Source organism: Eumetopias jubatus, unplaced genomic scaffold (genome assembly GCF_037043125.1).
Source record: "Eumetopias jubatus isolate StellerSeaLion01/CBP00866 unplaced genomic scaffold, mEumJub1_p1.0 scaffold_13, whole genome shotgun sequence".
Taxonomy (NCBI): Eukaryota; Metazoa; Chordata; class Mammalia; order Carnivora; family Otariidae; genus Eumetopias; species Eumetopias jubatus.
Window position 1 is genome coordinate 33,816,969 of NW_028274819.1, and position 26,008 is coordinate 33,842,976.

At 36.7% G+C, this 26,008-nt stretch overlaps 1 protein-coding gene across 3 annotated transcripts in view; it reads right to left on the reverse strand.

Annotated features, from left to right (window-relative positions):
* Positions 1-26,008, reverse strand: part of ANO3 (anoctamin 3) — a 429,391-nt gene that overhangs the window by 217,905 nt on the left and 185,478 nt on the right. The window contains exon 5 of one of the 3 annotated variants that reach the window (XM_088017429.1): positions 8,663-8,673. The exons of the other annotated variants lie outside the window; for them this stretch is intronic. The gene's annotated coding sequence lies outside the window, so the exon portion shown is untranslated. The remainder of the gene's footprint in view (positions 1-8,662; positions 8,674-26,008) is intronic. 3 annotated transcript variants of the gene reach the window in all.

The window sequence follows — 26,008 nt, forward strand, 5'->3', positions numbered from 1 at the left end:
AAAGTTGACTCTCTCCAAGCCAGTGGTGGTAATACCATTTCCTGTAACTGTGATTTCTTATAAGTGAGCATGTGACCCCATTTATATCAGTGGAGAGTGAAAGAAAGTACACTACTGAGGGCATAAGGGGAAATCTTACTGTGAAAAGGAGCTATAAGAAGAATTTTTACAGTGGGATGTTGTGTGTGTGTATAACTGCAGGGCTTGCTGCAGCTATCTTGTGATTATGAAGTGCACTTCAGCCTAAGGATGAGAACATGACTCTGGAGATGGAAGGGCAGACAGAGGTATAGAACCTGGATCTTTGCTGACAACACTGAGATAGTGATAGTAAATTGGTGCATTAAACAATTCTACAGGAGCCCTAATTGGGAATTGCTGATTATGTGAGAAAATAAATGTTCCTCATTGTTTAAGCTGTTTTGAATTAGGTTTTCTATTATTGTCAAATCAGAATTTATTTAGGAATAGCAGGGGGTTGAAAGTAACATACTAAAATGTGGAATTGAATGAGTGAAGGAGCTAGAGTAGCGGGGTCAATAGATTATGGTCTGCAAGTCAAATCCGACTTGCCACTTATTTTTGTGAATAAAGTTTATTGCTCTACAGCCATGTGCACCTGTTTACATATTGACTACAGGTCTTTCACGCTACAAGTCAGAATTGAGTGGCTGCAACAGAGACATATGGCCAGCAAAACCCAAAGTATTTTCTACTGGGTCTTTCACAGAAAAAAAGTGTGCCAAACTCCAGCATGGCACACAGGGCACTGAAAACACAATTTCAGGTGTGGTAGATAACAGCCCTTGTTATGAACTTGTAAAAAAGTTACTTGTTACTTACTCTTTAGGTGTATAATATTAGGAAAAAATTTTTAAAAAAAGGAATCAGAATGCTTCCATATGAGGACTGATTCCTTTTTTTTTAATAATCCTCCAAGAAAAGACAAAATTTAGATAAAGTTGACCCATCAAAAAAAAAATCAAGAAGGGAGTAATACATAGCTTTTCCAGGGAAGTGTTTTATGATATACAATAAAAATGGATGCTTTGGAGTCTTACAGAACTGGAAAACTTAATTTTCCCTTTCACACCAAAGGTGGTAGGAAAAGAGCCAGAGAAGCAGCAGAACATTTAGCAATAAAGTTCACAAACTATAAGGAAATGTGGCTAATAGGAAGAAATCTCTTGTTATATAAGATCATAAAATATCCGGCTGCTGCATGAGATTGGCAGGAAACACATGACCACGAGCACACTAAACTACAATGAAACTCGAATGCTAGAGAAACCTCATCTGTTTCACAAAAACCTCTAATTGTTCAGCTATTAAGGTCATCCATGTATTTCTGATTTTAGACACAGGAAGTGGGTTACTAACCATGTGCTTTCTCTAGAAGGGCTTTCTCCTAATCGTCTGCCTTACTCTACTTCCATGACCAAGAATCCAGACTTTCCCTGTTCACAGGGATATGACACATGTCAAGTCCTAGTGGCTACTATGTTTTTGATTTTCCAGTCTGCCTTTTGGGAACAGGCTTTCTTTCTTTGGCAGATAACCTATTTCTTCTGTTCCATCTTATACTGGGCTTCTAAAGGTGGATGACTTAATTTCTAGCCAGAGAAACAGATAACTTTCTAAAGAGAATAGCAACACTCTCCAGAGATATTTGACTTGGATGAAAGCCATTCATGAAGGCAACTTGTATTTTCTCTCTTTTGGGGCTGTGAGGTGAAAGTGTTATTGATATGCGTGCAAAGTTAAAAAAGGTATTCACATTTGTGGCAGAGAAAGGCAATGGGAGGTACTATTAATTACCTATTGAAAAATACTCCCCATTTCCTCCTTCCTAATAGAAACCCTATTTCCTTTGTTTAATATATGCATACATATATACTGTGTGCATATAGGTGTGTTTAATTTGTATTTACCATGAATGCTTTCTTCACCACTGTATCTCTAACACCTAGAATATTCTCTGACAGAAAGCAAATATATGAAAAAAAGAAAAGGAAAATACTAAAAAAAATTATGGAATAAAAAGCAACATGCCAAATGACAGATGTATTATGTTTATGTTTGAAACTATGAAATATGTATATCTATGGTCAAGGACCAGAAGGTGATATGCAAAACAAATGCACAAGTGATTTTTATTTCAAAATGGTTTTCAATATTGTTTTATGTTATATTTTCCATAAACAAAAATAAATAAATAAAATTTGGGAGATGTTCAAAATGACTTTTTCCTTTCACATGCTATAATTTTTTTTCAGCCCCACACACATGGGAGCTGCCTTATGTCTGTGTTGGCATACATGATCAGTTGAGTGCTTCCTCAGCATTAAGATTTGATTATGAAAATGTCCCAGCAATCCACTGTAAGCTCATAACTAGTAATAACAGAAACCACTTCTCTTAATGACTCACATATTAAGTTTCCTCAAATGTTTGGGTTAGTGCCTCAGATTGGGAGTACAAAGGCAAAACAATCTCTGCTTTGCAGAATCACAACTTGTGGGTACATAGGCCTTACTTAACACAATGGTGTTATTGTGGCAATAAAGATACAAATAAAGGAATCATTTCCTTTACCTAAATTATTCAATCTATGTGTGGTTATAGCAGAAATGTATGCATTTTTTTAAAAACTTTCCTAGTACTATGTGTTTTATCATGAGTTTAGCCTTTGCAGACTGCAAAATGAACAGTTTAGATCCAGAAGCCAATATAACATATTTCAAATATGAGGAAAGCAGTTGATATTGTAAAGAGAAGAAACACAAAAGACAAGGGGGGGTGGAGGGAGCCTTACTTTCTAATGTGAAAAGGGCTAGACACAATGTGTCAGGTTAAACTTTTACAAATGGTGGTGTGCCTGTGGCACTGGGGGTGAGGAGGAAGAGAAAGACAGTCCATTCAAAAATCAACAAAAGCAAAGGACTCCTTCAAAGATGAATGATAAAAAGAAGGAACAAATCTATTGAGAGTTTGATATATCTAGAAAATCCTCCAAGCATTTTACATTGATTTCATTTCAATATACCAATCACCCTTAACATTAAATACTTTTGTCTCATTTACAGAGAAAGAGCCAAAGCTCCCTAAGGCAATAACTTGCCCAAATTAAAGCTGTGGTAAATGGTGAAGCCTGTAATTAAGCCCTAATATAAGGTGTGGGCTCCCAGCTACCCCCAGCTGGATGGGCCAGTCCAGGAGAGGAAGAAAGTGCAGGTGTTAAAGTGGCTGTAGCACATGGTGAGTAGGACAAAATTGGATGAAATGGCACAGATCATTAGGAGTCTGAAAGTCATGCTATGGAGTTTGTATTTTATAGACTTTGTGTATTTGATAGGAGGAAACTGAAACTGCTTACATAAAGGGGAGTTTTAGAAAGGTTTTTCTGGTGAGGGTGCTCTATCACTGAAAGCACCATTCTTCTGCATAGTCTTGTTTTGGAAGGCAAATGACTGAGAGTGTAAGAACCTAAAGTTCTTAAGACTTTAGTGCAAAAGTGCTCAATGAAACTCACAGAAAGAGACTGGTAGACAGAAGAAGGGAAAACTGGGCTCTGAAGGAGAGCAAAAAGTGAGTCTGGGCACAATTTTATCTCCTGGGACTTGGAGTTATTCCAGGTAACAAAGTGTATTGGACAAATTTGGAGCTGGAGGAATGTATAAATCACCAATATTCTCAACTCTATGACTTTGCCTTTATAATTACATCTGCCTGGAAAGTCTGTCTCCCTTCTGTACCCCAAATTCTAGTCATCTGCCTACCCAAATTCTAGTTATCTTTCTAGCCTGAGTTTGAAAGTCACCACATTCATGAAACTGGTCCTGCCCACTTCATTCACCCTAATTTCTAAATGACACTTTGATTATTTGCATTCCTCTACTTCATCTTTCCTTCCAAGGGCTGATGAATGGAACAACACCAGGGGACACAAGTCCCATGATAATCTACATGAATAGTATCCTTTGATTTCTGCAGGGCACATCCTGCGTAGCTCCATGAAGAAGCCCTACCTCTACTTACGTTTCACTCACGCCTTATACAGTTACTTTAGCATAGTTAGTCCTAATAATCATCATCCATGCTGCAGTATGCCACATGATCCTGATGGAAAATCAATTTAAAATTATAAAATATCTCTGATATACAAAAGAAACAGAGTATATATAGTACACAGAGAAGATATATGTAATAATATATCATATTTGACAAATATTAACTTTTTGTTAAATTTGCTTTAGGTCATGCTTTTTAAGTCAAAAAACATTGCCCATACACATGAAATCTACTTTTTACTTCTTCACAGCTTTTCTTGCCATTCCTCCCCAAATGTAACACTATACTCATAGAGGTGTTTTGAAAATTCATAAAGCCTTTTCCCCTTGATCATATGCTGGTTGAGAGTTCATTATTTCCTGCAAAAGCTCTCTGTAGAGTACTTTAAAAATCACTTATGCTATTTGTCTTTCCCCAGATTTAGTGTGCCCAGAAACTTGAATGGAGTATGATTCTAGGTACACTCTTCCTTAATGGATTATAAATCGGAACTGCCACTTTGCATTGCACCAGGATATTTTTAGAGTACCTTTTCCTAAATATTTATTGAGCTTTGCAGATTTTAATCACACATCTCTTGTGTAATACAATATTGTTGTATGGCACCTTTTATTTTCAAGAGCCTTTTTTCACCCATTCTCATAATGATTCAGAAAAATTAAAGAGAACAGTTTTCTTCACCATTTTTGAGCTGAAAGAAACCCTGGAATAGAGAATAGAAGAGAGGCTGAAAGGGTCACAGCTCATAAAGGAGTGGAGAAAGAAAAAATCTTAACCTCTTTCAACTATGTCTTCATCTTTTCTCAAAAGTTAAATAAAACCGTGGCATTCTCTCAAAGATGTTCTTTTTGTATCAGAGAACTTCAGCTCCATTTTTATGGGGAAAAAAAACTGTCTTAGAGAAATCTTGAGATCCTAGGCTCTTTTGGTGTTTTGATTTTTTAAAAAAAATCCAGGTGACTTTTTTTATTTTACAAAACGGAAAAAGGCTATAAAAATGTCATTTAATGATACTGGATGCAAATTTCTAAATCCTACACTGTAAGGCTAGATCTAATTCATCCCATCTCTTAGGAAAAAAAATTGTAACATCATTTTTACCACTGAGGAAATTGAGGTTCAAAGTAAGTACATATCTTGTGTGAGGTCACAGATATTCAAGATTGGGACCCAAGTCTGTCTGACAAATGCCCATATCCCTCTGTCTTTGATCTTCTTTGTATTTTCATCTGAGTTAATTGATTGAATTGAACAATCTGATTTGTGCATGGATTGGAAACTTTCTTAGTCCTTGTGATGAGCTTGAGACAGCATAATGCAAGTGTCTTTATATGTAAGTAATATGAGGATAACAGCTGCACCTAAATGTCCTGTGAACTGAGGAGAATAAAAAACTTGAGGTTCTATACCAGGAGTCTTCTAGCTCCAGGGGAGGGAGAAAAGCCAACTAACAAAACAAACATACTAAAATAATGCCTATGGGTTTTGTATGGGTCATTGTGAGAAATAAATAAAAGAATCCATTTTAGAGGTAATCAATTTTAGGTGCTCAGTCAAGTGTTTAATACATAATGAAAGCACAATACATGGACATAGTATACTATTATGTTATTAATATTATTATGGAAATAAATTTGACTCTGCACTATCCAGTCCACATAGAAGGGCTGGAGGAAAACTAATCATCCCCTTCCCAACCATGTACTGATATCTGCTCCACAGTTGAGGATAACAAGTCAGGTGTAGGAGAACCCCCATGAAAGAGGACTTGGTTCTTGTAGTTGAGAAATACACAGTCTAATGGGGGAAGTAGACAGTTTCAAATAATTACAATGGAGTGTGAGAAGTATACTGATAGGCATATACAAGGGCTAAGGGAATTTGAGGCTGGAAAAAGAATTCTCTAAGGATTTGAGGGAAGCATCACTGTAAAAGGGGCCCAGTAATGCACCTGGTGCTGCCATTGTGGGACTATGAACGAATAAACAGACCCCAAGCCTTTGGTTTCCCATCAGCAAAGAAAGGGCAACAACACTTTTCTATACAGGAGCACCTAGGTGGCTCTGTTGGTTAAGCGTCCAACCCTTGACTTAGGCTCAGTTCATGATCCCAGGATTGTGAGATCAAGCCCCGTGTTGGGCTCTGTGCTGGGTGTGGAGCCTGCTTAAGATTCTCTCTCTGCCCCTCCTGGCTCCTTCTTTCTCACCCTCACTTTGTTGTGAGGATCACACCACACACACACACACACACACACACACACACACACACACACACACACACACTCTGGCTAAACACTAAATTTTAACATTGATTTTATCCAAGTTTGTAGATTTGGCCCCAAATTACATAGGGGTTTTCCTATAATATGCTTTTGTTCCCAGGAGCCTTGGGAGGCTGTGGAAAGGGCTCTGGAGAAGTAATATTTGCTATACGCCTGCTTATTTATTGATTACTATCTATGAGATTGATAACTATAAAAAATTGTGAAAATCTACACAAATTAATTTAAAAAATTTTTTCAGTCCGGCTTCTATTACTGAAGACATTAATCAGTACTGTTTTTTAGGAGAGATTTAGAGTTTTGACCAGTTTTGTTACTTGGCCAAAAGTATCACTGATTAACATTCTAACTCCATAAAAATGTTTGTGGATTTTCTGATATCTAAACCTATTTGTAATCTACAAAATGTTTTTAATTCTACATCAGCTAGAAAGATAACTCATTTCAAAGAAATACAGCTTTTAGGAAGTAGCATAATATGTAAAGATATATAATATATGATGAAATATCTACAGAATGGACTTTATGGATATTACATGACAAAAAATAAAAGCAATTGTGAGTTAGAAGGCCTGAGTTCTAGTCTCTGTTATGATCCAAACAAGCAGTATAACTTCCCTGAGCCCATTTCCCCTTAATTATAATAATGTCAAAACTAGATAATCTCAAAAGTTCCCTGATTTTATGACTTTTCCAATTCTTATTCAGCTAAGATTTTTAAAGCCATGTGTGAATAGATCTAGCAATCACTGTAGAAAATATTTTATCACAAATTAGAAAGTATTAAAATTTTACCTAAGTATTAAAAACAATGGACCAAGCAAGTGGTTTGGGAAAATAAACCAAAGCAGGTGACTTACAGAAGATCCTTTATCAATGAAATAGCGTAATTTTGGCAGTTAAAATTATCCTTTGGTATCCTAAAAGCTGAATCAGCTATCTTTATCAAGTTGGTCAAAACATTCCATTATTTAGAAAGGCCCCTTAAATAAATGTTAAAATACTTTTACAAATCAAGTGGATATTGTTAGTAGATTACTTTAAAGGTAAATTCACTACATTTTCAGGTCAAAAGGTTTCATCTAAAGGTAAAAACAATCCTTTATATTTCTACCACAGCATTAAAAAAAATAGCAGCAGTATATACTTTAACCACTTATTTGTTTGAGTTTTTTCTTTTATGGCAAGAACAGTTCTGAAATTATTTTATGATATGAAAAGAAAAAATGAGACTGATATATTTGCTAGCATATTAACAAAATCCAGTCTTACATTTGCTTTTAATATTGAAAGCTTTCTGATCATTAAGGCAACAAATGTCAACTGCTAGTGTGGTTATAGAATTTAATTTCAATTAATATGTATCCATTAAAACTGTTAAAAAGATGGAATCTAGACAAGGTCAAGGGTCCTCATCCACTGTGGGGTGGAGCATGGGGCTCTTCACTGTATTATGCCAGATAAACTTTTACACTGAGTTCTTGGCCTCTCTCCTATGCCTTCAGATATTGTTTTCTTCTTTTCCTTTCCCTCCATCTCTTCCTGCCCCAAAGAGGGAATGCTGCAGTGCAGTTAGGTTTATGATTCTTTAGAGAAGGAAATACCAGGGAAAGGATTTAATCTGCATTCACTGAGTGCTACAAGGTATACAGGGCTGTGTTTGGTGCTGTGGTAGATGCTTGAGGGATAGTCAAGATGAAGATTATGTAGGATCTAAACAGGAAAAGGCATGGACTCACACAGCCATGAAATGAGGTACATGTGATCAGCGCCAGAAAGAGGTAGGAACAAAGAGGTCTGGAAGAATCTTAGAAGGTCACATGTACCCAGCTGCCCCTGGTATCCATAGCTTTTTAGAATTAGAAGGTACATTTGAAATCATGCAGTCCAAAGCTTGCCAAGGACCTTTCTGCATATTAACCACAGATCTAGAATCTCTATCATTATTTATTCACTTCAAATTTTTAAACATCTTGTTTTAGTCCTCAACTTCCAGACCTCTGGACACTAACTTTTCTATTGTGTACATGTCTTAATTTTGTGTTTATTTGATTTTATATTTTCCATCTCCACTTCATTTTCCTCTCCTATAAATGTAGATATTTCCAAAATTCATCCCTTAATTTTCTACTTTTTTTGCCTCTATCATTGGTTCTTAAACTGTAGCATGTGCAAAAATGATTGCCTAGAGTGTGTGTATTGTGTGTGTATGTGTGTGTGTGTCTGTGTGCATGTGTGTGTGTGTGTGTGTGTGTTTGTGTGTTAGGGACAGGGAGAAAGGCAGTTAATAAGAATATTCCCAGTACCCACCTCTCAAAATTCTGATTTAGAACCTGTGAAATGGAAGTCTGACTGAATTTTTATAAGCCACAGCAATAAATGTAGAGGGTCCATTACCTCTACATGGCCAAGGAATCTCTTTCCAAACCTACTATTTCCCTCTGTCTAGTTTCACCTCTGAAACCATCAAAGAGAAACTTTCCATTCTTTGTAATGAACACAGTCATATCACAAAGAACTTTTTTCTCCTCAGCTGAACAGTATCTTACACATAATGAATGTTTTTCTTGCTTGGAATCACACTGTGTGAAGTTCACAGGTAAGCAAGTGTAATGCTATACCACATGGCTAAAGACACAGAAGCTCTATGTGAGCAAGCCTTAGAACTCCTACAGGCCTCATAGCTAGTGTATTATGAAGACCCAGCCAGAGCCCAGCTCAATACGATTTTTTTAGCACTACCACGTGCTTAACTACATTTTAAGTATTATAATTTTCCAGACTAAAGAGCCCATGTTCTTACAAAGTCCATGCAGAGGCATTAAGTTTATAATTACAAAAGCAGATAAATAATTCAGAAGCAGGAAAAAAATGTGTGACTGGGTATATGCATGGATCTTTCCATCTAGAAGCTTCCCTGAATTCAAAGTCTTAAAAATGAGAAGAGGAGACTCATGGCAAAAACAGACTACCAGAAATGGCTAAATTTGACCCCTATTGACTACAAAACAATCTAGAATTTGACTAAATGTGGAGCCAACAAGCTAGAGCTCTCTGTTGTCCACTCTTAAGCCACTGTTGGCGAAGTCAGATTAGCCTCCACAACAGAATACCTGAAACAGGGATCCTTAATAGCACCAAAAAGAAAGAAGAAAGAAAGAAGGAAGGAATTCCACAATTCTTGTAATAAATCATATCTCTATCTCTATCTCTACCTATCTATCATCTATCTGAAGGATGGTGGTTGGGAGACATCAGCCTATGCATTGGTCAAAGATATAGTGAACTGTTAGTAGAATTTATGCAGTAGGAATGAGAGGGAAGGGATGGGTTGAGAGATGCTGCAGAGAGAAGAGAAAGAGAGAAAGAGAGGAAGAGATAGAGAGAGGGGGTAGAGAATGACCAGAGTTTGAGAGTAATGGGGAGACTAGGTGACTGAGGCAATACAGCATCAAAATTAAGATAAGGCTTAAAAGTTTTTAACAAACACTGGGAATCTTTCTAGGTTTCACCATTTATTAGGCTTGTATTACTGGACAAATCCCTTAGATTCTAGAGTTACCATTTTCTGTGTAAAAGCACAGCCATGAACAACCTACTGAACTATTATAAAGATTACACATAATAATATACATGAAACATTCAGGAGCATGTCTTGTACTTGCATTCAATTGTTTAAAAAAAATTGAAAAGAGGTGCCCTGAAGTGTGAAGAGATGAGACCTTCAGGAACATAACATGGGGAGAAAAGTTGAGAAATGATTCAAGGTTAATGACTCCTGTTTATGCAGGAAGAGGAGACAAGGAAGGAAGGAAGGATGGGGAGAGGGAGGAGAAAAGAGAAGGAGGAAAGGAGTCAGATTATGAGAAAGAGAACCAGGAAAGAGCAAGTCACAGAAGCTGAGGAAGGTGAGAGATCAAGGAGGAGGGGTGGTCAGGCAGTCTAGAACCATACTTTTCCCACCACATTTCAAAATAAACTCCAGATGATTTAAAAAGACAAATATTGATAAAATACAACCTTCAGAAAAAAATAACAGAGGTAAAAGGAGAAAAGGATTCTCTGTGAAGAATTATATTCAACTTTGAAACAGAAGACAAAAAATTACAAAGGAAAATTATATACATGTATATAAAACTATATATATATAAATTAAATATACATAAAAGTAAAACTAATTAAAAAGAAAATAAACTAGGAAGATATTAATACTAAATATGATTGGAAAAATGTCAATTTTTATTAATTATCTTATTTATCAATGTAAGTTCTTCATTGTTAATTAACAAAATACTAATGAGCAAATATGGTAAATTTTAATCAATAAAACATTAATGCAAATAATTCACTTAGATGTTTTGTTTATTAGTGTCTATGAATAATAGCATATTAGTAAATTAAAAAGTAATTGGGCAGATAATTCAAAGAGGAGAAAATTCATACAGTTTAAAAAATAATTATAAATATTATTCACCAAAAGCATATACATTAAAACAACACTGGGGCGTGGTGGAGCAAGATGGCGGAGGAGTAGGAGACCTGGATTTCGTCTGGTCCCAGGAATTCAGCTGGATAGGGATCAAACCATTCTGAACACCTACAAACTCAACAGGAGATTGAAGAAAAGAAGAGCAACAACTCTCTGAACAGAAGAGTGACCACTTTCTGGAAGATAGGACGTGCGGAGAAATGAATTCGAGGCGATATTTGGGAGGATAGACGGCGGGGCAGGGGGCCTCTGTCAACCGCTTCTGGCAAGTGATAGAGCAGCTAAGCACAAAATCGGAACTTTTAGAAATCGGCTCCACTGAGGGACGTCACTCCAGGGGCTAAGCGGCAGGGGGGTGGAACCCTCTCGGGACAGTGTGGTCTCAGGATCCTTGGCGTCACAGGAAGACCGGGGGTGCCTGAGTGTGGCAGATTTTTCATTTTTAGAGTCATATTCTATCCCTTCATAGTAGTTACCCTTATTTTTGGCATGTATATATAAGTTGGTCTCTCTTAAAAATTGTGAGATACAGTTTCTTCTAACAGATCAAAATATACCCTAAATCTCTAGTGTATGGATTTGTTCTTGTCTCCTGCCTGATCACATTCTCTCCCATTTTTTTTTTAAATCCTCTTCTTTCCTTATTCAAACAACTTCTTATCTTATCAATTCCTTTTATAAAATTTTTTATAATTTTCATCTTTACACTCATATTCCAACCCTTCATCGTATCAACCCTTATTTTTGTACTTATATAAGTTTTTCATTCTTTAAAATTTTGGGAGGCACTTTCTTCTAACAGACCAAAATACACCCAAAATCTAGTGTGTGGCACTGATCAATGCACCAGCCTGGTCATATTTGATCATATTCTGTTTTTTTGTTTTGTTCTGTTTTTGTTTGTTTTTATCTTTTTCTTTTTCTTTTTTCTTTCTTTCCCTTTCTTTTCCCCCGGTTTCAGGTCTTTTCTGATTTGTTTAGAGTATATTTTCTGGGGATGTTGTTACCCTGTTAGCATTTTGTTCTCTCATTCATCTATTCTCCTCTGGACAAAATGACAAGACAGAAAAAAATCACCTCAACAAAAAGAACAAGAGGTAGTACCAACTGCCAGGGACCTACTCAATATGGACATTAGTACGATGTCAGACCTAGAGTTCAGAATCATGATTTTAAAGATACTAGCTGGGTTTGAAAAAAGCATGGAAGTTATTACAGAAACCCTTTCTGGAGAAATAAAAGAACTAAAATCTAACCAAGTCAAAATCAAAAAGGCTTTAACGAGGTGCAATAAAAAAATGGGGGCACTAACTGCTAGGATAAATGAGACAGAAGAGAGAATCAGCGATATAGAAGACCAAATGATGGAAAATAAAGAGGCTGAGAAAAAGAGAGAGAAACAACTACTGGATCACGAGGGCAGAATTCGAGAAATAAGCGATACCATAAGATGAAACAACATTAGAATAATTGGGATCCCAGAAGAAGAAGAAAGAGAGAGAGGGGCAGAAGGTATATTGGAGCAAATTATAGCAGAGAACTTCCCTAACGTGGGGAAGGAAACAGGCATCAAAATCCAGGAGGCACAGAGAACTCCCCTCAAAATCAATAAAAATAGGTCAACACCCCAACATCTAATACTAAAACTTACGAGTCTCAGAGACAAAAAGGAAATCCTGAAAGCAGCTCGGGAGAAGAGATATGTAACCTACAATGGTAGAAACATTAGATTGGCAACAAACCTATCCACAGAGACCTGGCAGGCCAGAAAGGACTGCCATGATATTTTCAGAGCGCTAAATGAGAAAAATATGCAGCCAAGAATACGATATCCAGCTAGGCTGTCATTGAAAATAGAAGGAGAGATAAAAAGCTTCTAGGACAAACAAAAACTAAAGGAATTTTCAAACACGAAACCAGCCCTAAAAGAAATCTTGAAAGGGGTCCTCTAAGCAAAGAGAGAGCCTAAAAGCAACACAGACCAGAAAGGAACAAAGACAATATACAGTAACAGTCCCCTTACAGGCAATACAATGGCACTAAATTCATATCTTTCAATAGTTACCCTGAATGTAAATGGGCTACATGTCCCAATCAAAAGACAAAGGCTATCAGAGTGGATTAAAAAACAAGACCCATTGAGAGGCTGTCTGCAAGAGACTCATCTTATTTTTTTATTTCCTTTAAATTTTTTATTGTTATGTTAATCATCATACATTACATCATTAGTTTTTGATGTAGTGTTCCATGATTCATTGTTTGTGCATAACACCCAGTGCTCCACGCAGAACGTACCCTCTTTAGTACCCATCCCCAGGCTAACCCATCCCCCCAACCCCCTCCCCTCTAGAACCCTCAGTTTGTTTTTCAGAGTCCATTGTCTCTCATGGTTTGTCTCCCCCTCCGATTCCCCCCACTTCATTCTTCCCCTCCTGCTATCTTCTTCTTCTTTTTTTTCTTAATATATATTTCATTATTTGTTTCAGCAGTACAGATTGCAAGAGACTCATTTTAGACCCAAAGACACCCCAGATTGAAAGTGAGGGGGTGGAAAACCATTTACCAGGCTAATGGACACCAAAAGAAAGCTGGGGTGCCAATCCATATATCAGAAAAATTAGATTTTTTTAAACCAAACACTGTAATAAGAGATGAGGAAGGACACTATATCCTACTTAAAGGTTCTATCCAACAAGAAGATCTAACAATTGTTAATATCTATGCCCCTAACATGGGAGCAGCCAATTAAATAAGGCAATTAATAACAAAAGCAAAGAAACACATTGACAACAATACAATAATAGTGGGAGACTTTAACAACCCCCTCACTGAAATGGACAGATCATCAAAGCAAAAGATCAACAAGGAAATAAAGACTTTAAATGAAACACTGGACCAAATGGACTTCACAGACATATTCAGAACATTCCATCCCAAAGCAACAGAATACACATTCTTCTCTAGTGCCCATGGAACATTCTCCAGAATAGATCACATCCTAGGTCACAAATCAGGTCTCAACCAGGACTAAAGATTGAGATTATTATCCCAATTCCCTGCATATTTTCAGACCACAATGCTTTGAAACTAGAACTCAACCACAAGAGGAAAGTCGGAAAGAACTCAAATACATGGAGGCTAAAGAGCATCCTACTAAAGAATGAATGGGTCAACCAGGAAATTAAAGAAGAATTAAAAAAATTCATGGAAACCAATGAAAATGAAAACACAACTGTTCAAAATCTTTGGGATGCAGCAAAGGCAGTCCTAAGAGGAAAGTATATAGCAATACAAGCCTTTCTCAAGAAACAAGAAAGGTCTTAATACACAACCTAACCTTACACCTAAAGGAGTTAGAGAAAAAAAAAATAGCAAATAAAGCCTAAACCCAGCAGAAGAAGAGAAATAATAAAGATCAGAGCAGAAATCAATGAACTAGAAACCAAAAGAACAGTAGAAGAGATCAATGAAACTAGGAGCTGGTTTTTTGAAAGAATTAATAAGATTGATTAACCCCTGGCCAGACTTATCAAAAAGAAAAGAGAAATGACCCAAATCAACAAAATCATGAAAGAGGAGAGATCACAACCAACACCAAAGAAATACAAACAATTATAAGAACATATTATGAGCAACTCTATGCCAGCAATTTAATAACCTGGAAGAAATGGGTGCATTCCTAGAGATGTATCAAGTACCAAAATCGAACCAGGAAGAAATAGAAAACCTGAACAGACCTATAACCACTAAGGAAATTGAAGCAGTCATCAAAAATCTCCCAACAAACAGAAGCCCAGGGCCAGATGGCTTCCCAGGGGAATTCTATCAAACATTTAAAGAAAAATTAATACCTATTCTTCTGAAACTGTTCCAAAAAATAAAAATGGAAGGAAAACTTCCAAACTCATTTTATGAGGCCAGCATTACCTTGATCCCAAAACCAGACAAAGACCCCATCAAAAAGGAGAATTACAGACCAATATCCTTGATGAACATGGATGCAGAAATTCTCACCAAATTACTAGCCAATAGGATCCAACAGTACATTAAAAGGATTATTCACCACGACCAAGTGGGATTTATCCCTGGGCTGCAAGGTTGGTTCAACATCCGCAAATCAATCAACGTGATACAATACATTAACAAAAGAAAGAACAAGAATCACATGATCCTCTCAATAGATGCAGAAAAAGCATTTGACAAAGTACAGCATCCTTTCTTGATCAAAACTCTTCAGAGTATAGGGGTAGAGGGTACACACCTCAATATCATAAAAGCCATCTATGAAAAACCTACAGCGAATATCATTCTCAATGGGGAAAAACTGAGAGCTTTCCCCCTATGGTCAGGAAGGCGTCAGGGATGTCCAATGTCACCACTGCTATTCAACATAGTATTAGAAGTCCTAGCCACAGCAATCAGACAACAAAAAGAAATAAAATGCATCCAAATCAGCAAAGAAGAAGTGAAACTCTCACTCTTTGCAGATGATATGATACTGTATGTGGAAAACCCAAAAGACCGCCCCAAAACTGCTACAACTCATACAGTAATTCAGTAAAGTGGCAGGATATAAGATCAATGCACAGAAATCAGTGGCATTCCTCTACACCAACAAGACAGAAGAGAGAGAAATTAAGAAGTCGATCCCTTTTACAATTACACCCCAAACCATAAGATACCTAGGAATAAATCTAACCAAAGAGGCAAAGGATCTGTACTCAGAAAGCTATAAAATACTCATGAAAGAAGTTGAGGAAGACACAAAAAAATGGAAAAACGTTTCACGCTCATGGATTGGAAGAAAAAATTTTGTGGAGATGTCAATACTACCTAGAGCAATCCTCACATTCAATGCAATCCCCATCAAAACACCATCGACTTTTTTCAAAGAAATGGAACAAATAATCCTAAAATTTGTATGGAACCAGAAGAGACCCCGAATAGCCAGAGGAATGTTGAAAAAGAAAAGCAAAGCCGGTGGCATCCCAATTCCGGACTTCAAGCTCTATTACAAAGCTGTCATCAGCAAGACAGTATGGTACTGGCAAAAAAACAGACACATAGATCAATGGAACAGAATCGAGAGTCCAGAAATGGACCCTCAACTCTATGGTCAACTCATCTTTGACAAAGCAGTAAAGAATGTCCAATGGAAAAAAGACAGTCTCTTCCACAAATGGTGTTGGTGAAATTGGACAGCCACATGCAGAAGAATGAAACTGGACCATTTCCTTACACCACACACAAAAATAGACTCAAATGGTTGAAAGACGTTAATGTGAGATAGGAGTCCATCCAAATCCTAAAGGAGAACACAGGCAGCAACCTCTTCAACCTCAGCCACACCAACTTCTTCCTAGAAACATCGCCAAAGGCAAGGGAAGCAAGGGCAAAAATGAACTATTGGGACTTCATCAAGATAAAAGCTTTTGCACAGCAAAAGAAACCGTCAACAAAACCAAAAGACAACCGAAGGAATGGGAGAAGATATTTGCAAATGACATATCAGATAAAGGGCTAGTATCCAAAATCTATAAAGAACTTATCGAACTCAACACCCAAAGAACAAATGATCCAATCAAGAAATGGGCAGAAGACATGAACAGACATTTTTCCAAAGAAGATATCCAAATGGCCAACAGTCACATGAAAAAGTCATCAACATTGCTCGGCATCAGGGAAATCCAAATCAAAACCTCAATGAGATACCACCTCACACCAGTCAGAATGGCTAAAATTAACAAGTCAGGAAACAACAGATGTTGGCGGGGATGCAGAGAAAGGGGAGCCCTCCTACACTGTTGGTGGGAATCCAAGGTGGTGCAACCACTCTGCAAAACAGTATGGAGGTTCCTCAAAAAGTTGAAAAGAGAGCTACCATATGATCCAGCAATTACACTACCGGGTATTTACCCCAAAGATACAAATGTAGGGATCCGAAGGGGTACGTGCACTCCGATGTTTATAGCAGCAATGTCCACAATAGCCAAACTGTGGAAAGAGCCAAGATGTCCATCGACAGATGAATGGATGAAGAAGAGGTGGTATATATATACAATGGAATATTATGCAGCCATCAAAAGGAATGAGATCTTGCCATTTGCAATGACGTAGATGGAACTGGAGGGTACTACGCTGAGCGAAATAAGTCATTAAGGGAAAGACATGTATCATATGACCTCACTGATATGAGGAATTCTTAATCTCAGGAAACAAACTGAGGTTTGTGGAGTGGTGGGGGGTGGGAGGGATGGGGTGGCTGAGTGATAGATATTGGGGAGGGTATGTGGTATGGTGAGCGCTGTGAATTGTGCAAGACTGTTGAATCACAGATCTGTACTTCTGAAACAAATATATGTTAAGAAAAAAAAAAGAAGAAGAAGATACCAGGAGGGGAAGAATGAAGCGGGGGAAATCGGAGCGGGAGACGAACCATGAGAGACAGTGGACTCTGAAAAACAAACTGAGGATTCTAGAGGGGAGGGGAGTGGGAGGATGGGTTAGCCTGGTGATGGGTATTAAAGAGGGCACGTTCTTAATGGAGTACTGGATGTTATGCACAAACAATGAATCATGGAACACTACATCAAAAACTAATGATGTAATATGTGGTGATTAACATAACAATAAAAAATTTAAAAAAACTGGGGACTCTGATAATCATTAAAATCAGAGAAACATAAACACTAAAACTCAGGTCTGATGAGGTAGCTTAGAAACTGGTAAAATTATAAACCACTTCTACCTTCAAAAATTGGTTTAATCTCTGTGGAAATAATATAGCAAGATACAGTAAGAGCTTAATGATGTTTATCCTTAATGGATGATTTCAGTCCCAGGAATTAATCCTAATGAAATAACTAACGGGAGAAAGTAGTAAAGAAAATAAGTTTCAAGTACTTTCAATGTCCACCTGAGGCAAATTTTCAGGATTCATAAGCGGTAGATAGGGATACTGGATTCCTTCATTTCACCTGTGTAGTTTTAGAATTCACAAAGCATTTTCACAGGCTTAAAACTGCATAATCATCCATTTGGATGAGTATCGTTATTCCCATTTTAAGTATGAGGGAACATCATTATCCAACATTATTCAGCTAATAAGTCACACAGCCAGGCTTGAGCTTAGGCCCAAATACCCAAGTAATCAAATCATTTCAAAGTTTAAGGAATAATTATAAGTCACATAATCTTTTCAATTACTTCAGTTTCTTTCTCCCTCTCTCTCTCTCTCTCTCTCTCTCACTCTTTCTCTCAATCTCAAACAACATAATGCCAATTCCTACAAAATTCAAGATAAGGGGAGTTTTGCAGTAGGCTTTGGGGTCTCTTATCTTTTCTCATCAGTGCTTCTTTACCTTATGGTAATCACCTCCTAAATGTGTCTCTTACCTCTCTGTGTCTAATCTCTCCCACCTATAATTCACGCTATACAAAACATTGTACAGAAGTAATACTTTATTGAATTACTGAGGACTTAACATCCATCCAATATAAAAGTAATGCTTGCGGTCTAATTTGAGTCCATATTTCTGTAGAGCTTCACTGAAAAAAGCTTTACAGACACTCCTGGTGACATTCCAAGAGTTTGGTACACTATTCTCTGTCAACCACAAAATTATATACTATGGTATCTAACACTCTGAAGACACTTATAAAAGACAAAATCATCTTAAAGTAGGAAATAGTGAGTGGTTTTTCTTATTGATTGCCCTCTTTTTTTCCTTCTTAACTTTTATATCTACTTTCAAGTGTCACTTCACAATTCAGACTGTTACACACATACTGAACTTCCTAAGACAGCTCAGTACATACTTCTTGAATTAGGCAGCAGAGGTGTACCGTGCCTTTTAATTATAGTATTTCAAAAATACATTAAGTTTATTATAAACTTTTTTTAAATTCTAGGATTTTGCAGAGTACACACAAAATTAGAATTTCAATATTCCTCAGAGCCTTTTATTCAAGAAGAAAATAATACCTTTTCAGTATGCATAATGAGAAGATAAAGCACTGTAAAATATAACTTGAGATATTCAACCTTTAGACAAAATTAGCAAACATGTGGTACCTAATACATATTCATAATCACAAAGTAAGACTTTTCATAGGAATCAGAAAATTCTTTTCAAATGTTAATCAAAATTTATAAGGTCTCTAAAGAAGGGTATTTATAGCTATCAATTTGCAAAGAGTACCCGTTGGAAAATGAGCAGGTCAGGGGCACCTGGGTGGCTCAGTCATTAAGCATCTGCCTTAAGCTCAGGTCATGATCCCAGGGTCCTGGGATCGAGCCCCGCATTGGGCTCCCTGCTCTGTGGGAAGCCTGCTTCTCCCTCTCCCACTTCCCCTGCTTGTGTTCCCTCTCTCGTTGTGTCTCTCTCTCTGTTAAATAAATTAAAAAAATCTTAAAAAAAAAAAAAAACAAAATGAGCAGGTCAGGTTGGCTAAGGATGGAAAAATATAATAAAAACCATATACACTGTGATAATTATGTATCAGATCCTGGAGTCCTTCCGTCCTTCCTTCCTTCAGTTATATTCACTCACTTTTAAAATTCACAAAATCCTTATGAGATAGGTACTTCTAAGAATCATATCATATTCATGAGGAAACTGAGGCACTAAGAGTTTAAGTTAGCCCAAAAACAGGAGAAGAGGTAGAGCTAAGATTTAAACCCAGGCAGTCTCAACACATGTTCTTATTCAGTGCTGTACCATTTTTGTTTCTATACTTTTTTTCCTAATAAAGAGAGGAAAAACTCGTATTGGAGTAGCTGCTAATATCTTTCTGAAATTGACTTGATCTTATTGTTATGGAGATAGAAAAAAATATTCAAGTTTATAAATTAATTTAACATATCAAACTAAGTTGTCCTAAGGATTCACTGCCTAGGAAGAAATTTTGGGGGCCTTTCCTCTAAGCACTGAATTCTGCCATCAGAAGACAGGAACACCTCTAGGTTTGCCTCGAAAGTGTTAGCTTTTCTCAAGTATACAATGTTCCCCCAATATTTCCTTCAAGTACTAACAGGGTACAGAATGCCCAACATTACTCTATTTGAGTAAAGTCCACATGGCAGAATCCTACTAGAAGAATTTAAGAAGGAAGGTGTGTGTACTGGGTGTATGTGCATGCACACATTTATTTAGTTATCTATTTATTTCTGCTTTCATAATACATTTTTGTGTAGATGCTGACATTCTCTCAATGAGGGTCAACAGCAGTACCTTCAAGTGGCTCCAGGACCAATAGACCAAAAAATTGCCATAGTGGGACCACTTACAAGGTTTAATGTTAAGCAATTCATTTAGCTCTCAGTCTGTTTCTTCATCTGTAAAATGAGAAAATGGTTAGTACCTAGTCATACATATATTACAAAGGCTTAAATGAGATATTACATGCCATGTACCTGGAAAGTTGCCTGTCATATTTAAATACTTAGTAAATTTTAGCTACTATTAGATACATTAAAGACTATTGTGAAGAGATTTCAAATAGACCTTCATTAATTCATTTGTAGTTCAGTTCATTTCAACTGTTTTGTGTGGAACTCTGTGCTAAAGTGAAGGCAATAGGCATATACAACATTGGTGTTATCTCTAAGAGATTTATAGCCACTTCAGGAAGAGTAATAAAATATTATACATAAAATATTCCTCTTTTTGCATAATGAAAGACAACATTTTGAGGTTCCTCTGCTAGAGTACCAATGCGATTCTGGTTAAAATGTATTTGAATATATTTCTTGGTTTGTAGGAAGTAATAAAACTTTCTAAGGGTCAAAAAATAGCAAAAAACAAAACAAAACAAAACAAAACAAAAACAAAAAAACGAACAAAAACTAAACAAAGAAATAACCATGATCTAGAACCAGTACAGAAATAGTGAGTGGTAAGAATGTAAAAGTCTGCATTACCCAGGAGATTAGACCTTTGACCACTTCAAAGTGAGGAGCTGAAATTACAATTTCCACAGTAAGCTTGGGCAGTTAAAGCAGAGAAAAGTGGTTCCAGGCACAGAGCCCCTGGGTCCCAGCAGAAGAAAACACAGATGCATCCCTGGTTTAAGCACCCATGGCACTCCACAAATTAAGACCTCACAAGTACAAGACACAACAAAGATCACCCAAAGAAACAAGGAAATAAACCTCTACTAATGAAAATCAGGACAAATAAAAACAGGTTTAGATCCTTAAGGATTTCAGATACTGGAATAGCATAAAGGACAGAAAGTAACTAAAAACAAAACGTTTAAGAAATAAAATGTAGAATCAAAAGGATGAACAAGCAAAGAATATTCATGAAACTTTAGATTTAAGAAATTCAGTAAGAAATTTTAGAAATAAAATATATAATTACTAAAATATAAAAGTCAATGAAGTTATACAGTAGATTGGATATAGCTAAAGAGAGAACTAAAGTATTGGATTTAAACAAATTACATAGAATGTAGGACAAAAAGGGAAGGAGATATAACAAAAGAAAGGTTAAGAGACATGGAAAAAAGAATTAGAAGGCCTCAGATTCGGGCGCCTGGGTGACTCAGTTGGTTAAGCGACTATCTTCAGCTCAGGTCATGATCCTGGAGTCCTGGGATAGAGTCCCGCATTGGGCTCCCTGCTCAGCAGGGAGTCTGCTTCTCCCTCTGACCCTCCCCCCTCTCATGTGCTCTCTCTCTCTCTCATTCTCTCTCTCAAGTAAATAAATAAAATCTTTAAAAAAAAAAGGTCTCAGATTCGACTTTGATCACCTTCATCATTACCACTTTGGACCAATCCACCATTTTCCATCCTCTCTCTATCTCTTACTCTCTGTCCCCAACGCTAATTATTATGAGGACTTTTAAAAACTTTCTGAAAACTACTGTCATGCTTCCTCATCATTCCTAAATACTTAAGTGCATCACCTCCTCTCCAAAACATATCAGACACTTTTCTACAGAAGCACAAACAATATTCCAACTCAGGAAATCAGCCTTGATACAATACTCCTATACAATCCACAGATCTGATTAAAATTTTACTAATTACCTCAACAATGCCTCTTTTTCCTTTTGGGCCATGGAGAGTTTCCAGGAATACATATTTAGTTGTCTTGTTGATACCTTTCAATCTGGAATATTTCTCAAATCTTTGAATTTTAAAGATTATAGCCCTTATATTCTATACTATGAACCTCAACCTGAATCTGTCTGGTGTCTTCTTATAAGAAACTCTTGGCAAAAATACCACAAAAATGCATTCTTCTCAGTGCACTGCATCACTAGGCTCAGGATATCAACTCATGGCACCACTGTGATGTGAATGTAGATGACTTGATCACATTGATATCTGCCAGGTTTCTCCACACACACCACATCTTTCCTTTGTAATTGATTAGTATTTTGTGCAAAGATAATGTCAAATTATGACAAATTATATTCTTCATCAAATTTCTTCCTACTAACCTTAGCTTGTATTGAAAATTCCACCTGAATTGACAAGCAATATGATTTACTAAAAGGTGACCTTCTGTCTCCATCATCTTTTCTGCAGTCATAATTTTGCATTATAATGTAAGAAAGAGCCTTGTCTTGCCCTCAATTTATGTGTATATTTATTCATACTTATATAAATCTGGAGTCACAGATTCCTATTTTATTCTATGGGTTAAATACATTATTATCATTACTTATTTTAATGTTAAAATTTGGTCTGTGTCATTTTTACATCTTCTCACATTCTTTGAGTACATTCTTACTTTCTAGCATAGTAAGTTGTTCCAGGTTTAGCATGTGTTTTCCCTGCTCTAGTCTTATCATTTCTAAAGGAGCCCCGGTTCTTTCACTGGAGGATGGTATTTAAAACAAAGAACTGGGCACAGTTGCTTCTAGGTTCTCTCAGCACAAAAAGTAAAGAAATGACACACATACACAAACATATACATGTAAGTACATATATATGTCATAGCTTAAATACTCTTTTCATTACTTTCCATGTATCAAATGTTACATAATTTTAATTAATTTTAATTTTAAATTAAAAATAACAATATCACATACGGAAAGTTTTGAAGAATAAATAGAATTTAGATAGGTTTAAGAAAAAAAAACAAACTTTCAATGCATTAAACAACTTGAGGACAAAGCAGATATTCAGGACAAAGCATACAAGGGGGAGGGGGATTCTGGAGACCACACAGGGAAGAACATGTTTATATATGTATGAACTTTGACATGTTCATATTGATGTGTCCAGTTCTCCTCTATGAGAGGCAGAATAACGCTGCCTTCCCAAAGAGGTCCACACCCTAATCCCTGAAACCTGTCACTGAGTTAAAGATCTTGAGATAGGGGGAGTAACCTGGGTTAGCCAGGTGAGCCCAGTATAATTATCTAGGGCCCTTCTGAGAGGAAGCGAGAAGCATCAGAGGAAGAGAGGGGATGGGGGAAGCAGATATCAGAGGGCCAACAAGAGATCTGAAGGTGCTGCACCACTAGCCCTGACAGAGGAAGGACCCACAAGCCAAGGTAATCCAGGTGGCCGATGGAAGCTAGAAGAGCCAAGAAAACAAACTGTTCCCTAGAGCCTTGAAAAGGACTGATTTTAACCTCGGGACTCCTAGAACTTTAAGAGTATAACAGTGTGCTGTTTTAAGCCACTAAATTAATTTGTGGTAATTAGCTCCGGCAGCAATATGAAAGTAATGCACCTGCCAAAGCACCCCAGTTATTTCAGCTTTCTTCTTTTCTGTTTTTACCCAACATCCTCATTGTATTTATTGTTTTGTTCAGTCTTTTTAGTTTTGTCAGTTAATTCATTTATTCATTTATGCATCACATTTTAAATTTTTTTTTTCATATAAATCCTGTGTATCAAAAGTTATATAAGTTTAAGTTAAAAGTATCAGTACTAGGTAAGAAAAGTTTTGTAGGGTAAATAGGATTTAGGCAGGTATATAAAGAAGATACTTTAAATGCATTAAACAGCTTAAGAAAAGGTATATATTCCTCTTTACACATGGGTAAAGAGACCAAAGAGGGAATAACATGATTAAACAAGATAGATTTATTACAGAATAAAGTCAGGCAAGGTGGAATTGCCAGGGGAGATGTTCACAGAAGGCGCCAAAGGTCAAATCAAAGAAGTTCAGAGAACAAGACCCATCATGTTTACCCAGTGATACTTCTCGTAAGTTCTTACAAAGGATGAAGTGTAAGGAATAAGAATAGAAACAGGCCAATCAGGAATCAGATTAACCAGGAAGAACTGAAACGATTTGGCATATTTTGAGGGTAGAAGTGAGGGACTAAGTGACAGACTGATTTCAAGAGAAAAGGGGTGGGGGAAGAATCAAGGAAAACTGGGAACTGTGCCTGAGTTTTTGGATGCATTGGAGGGTTCTCCTTAAAAGATTTTCAGTTAATCCCGTTTAAGCTCTACCCAAGTAGCCCATTCAGAGGTTCTTGATATTTACAGTCTGATCTGTTCTGGATTCTAGGAGCTGAGAGGCATGGTTCTTGTTGGCTTCTGAGGCACTCTCAGCTTTCAATGATCTCATGTCTAACCTTAGCTACTCCTTGTTTATCTGCTTTTCCCAGATTCCAAAATTGTGAGGGCATCTATTGCCAAGTGTTATTATCTGTAAAGCACAGAGAACAATGCCTGGCCAAAGTATGTGGAATGTAAGGACTAGCCATTTGTTATTTTATTGCATTCTATTCTAATCCTTTACTTCCACATCCTTACTAATTTTGATGGGGTTAGAAATAAAAAAAAAAGAAAAGAAATAAGCAAATATTAGTCAATGTACATATTTAATCAGGAGTCTGAGTAATTCTTTCTCTCTCCTATCTCAGCCTGAATCTTGCCACTTGCATTAGGTTTTTTCTTTTTTTCTTTCTTTCAATGTAGTTCTTTAAGGGCAACCTAAAATAATTGTGGAAAAATACTGTTCAACATGTTAGGTGCCATAATTTAATAATCATTTAGGCTGGGGGTAACCCGTTACATAAACTGCTGTAATTTCTGGAAATAATCCGCTATGCTAACTTGAGTTTAACTGTCAGGAGCATTCTAACTGGTGATTGTAGAAAGTCTGCTCTATCATCCAAAGTAGAAATAAGACAAGAGTCTCACATCTAGACTCACAGTTAAACACGACAGAATATGTAGTTTTAATGACCCACTCTTTGGCTGAAATTTCTCAAAGCATTTTTTGTGGAATTCTTTTATAGTATGTTAGAATACATTGGTTGAAAATAAGTTTGTTTAAAACCTGTTTGGCTAAAGCTTGGTAAAACTTATTTGTGCCTCTAGTGTGCTAATTTTTGGTAATATTCACCTCACTTCAGAAGTGATTATGGAGCAGTAAATACTAAGAATAAATTCCTACCTCATTTGATCATCAACCTCCTTGTTTATTTTCTTAAATTTAATAGAATTCCCGGGACCACACTTTGGAAAATGTGGATGTAGGCCAAACTTCATCTAAAAGTGCTCCAGTCTGTGTATGTTTTGTACATGGTGTACAAAAAAAAATGTGTACATTAAGAATGTGAGTACATTTTGTAAAATTTAACACTAGAGATCACAGTGATCATGACATTTATGAGTATCTCAAGTCAGATATATGCTCACTTGAAGTCCAGGATATAGAATATTAGGATACATGTGATTCCCCATAAGGATTCACCATTGCAGGAAAACTATTAGGAATAAAGAGTACGCAAAGGGGCTTGCCTTCAACCTCTCAAATAATGCCAGTGTTCTCATAATTGAGGAGGGCAGTCTGCAGCTTGAGTAAGCAATGCCATTTCTGCATTGCTTTGAGATCTTCAAGGAGGCAGAAACAAGGGTTTACAAGGCTGGGTTCATAACTGCTGTAAGCTTGCTGCTAGATAGAAGTGGGCTTTGAGAGAATATCCATGTAATTTCTGAGATATGATGACTAATTCTACAGTAGAAAAGCATTTGGGGAGCAACCAACCTGCTTCTAGAACTGTTTCTCCTTAGGTACCCAGCTTTAAAAAATAACACCACTTTATTAAGTTTTCTTAAGGTAGGAGTTTATGCTTATTTTTATCTGGGAGATTATCAGAGTGGGTAGATGAGGGAGAAGAGTAGAGGAGCCAAGTGTGATGTGTTAGAGAATGTTCTTGCCAATTAATTTCTAATCTCTGAA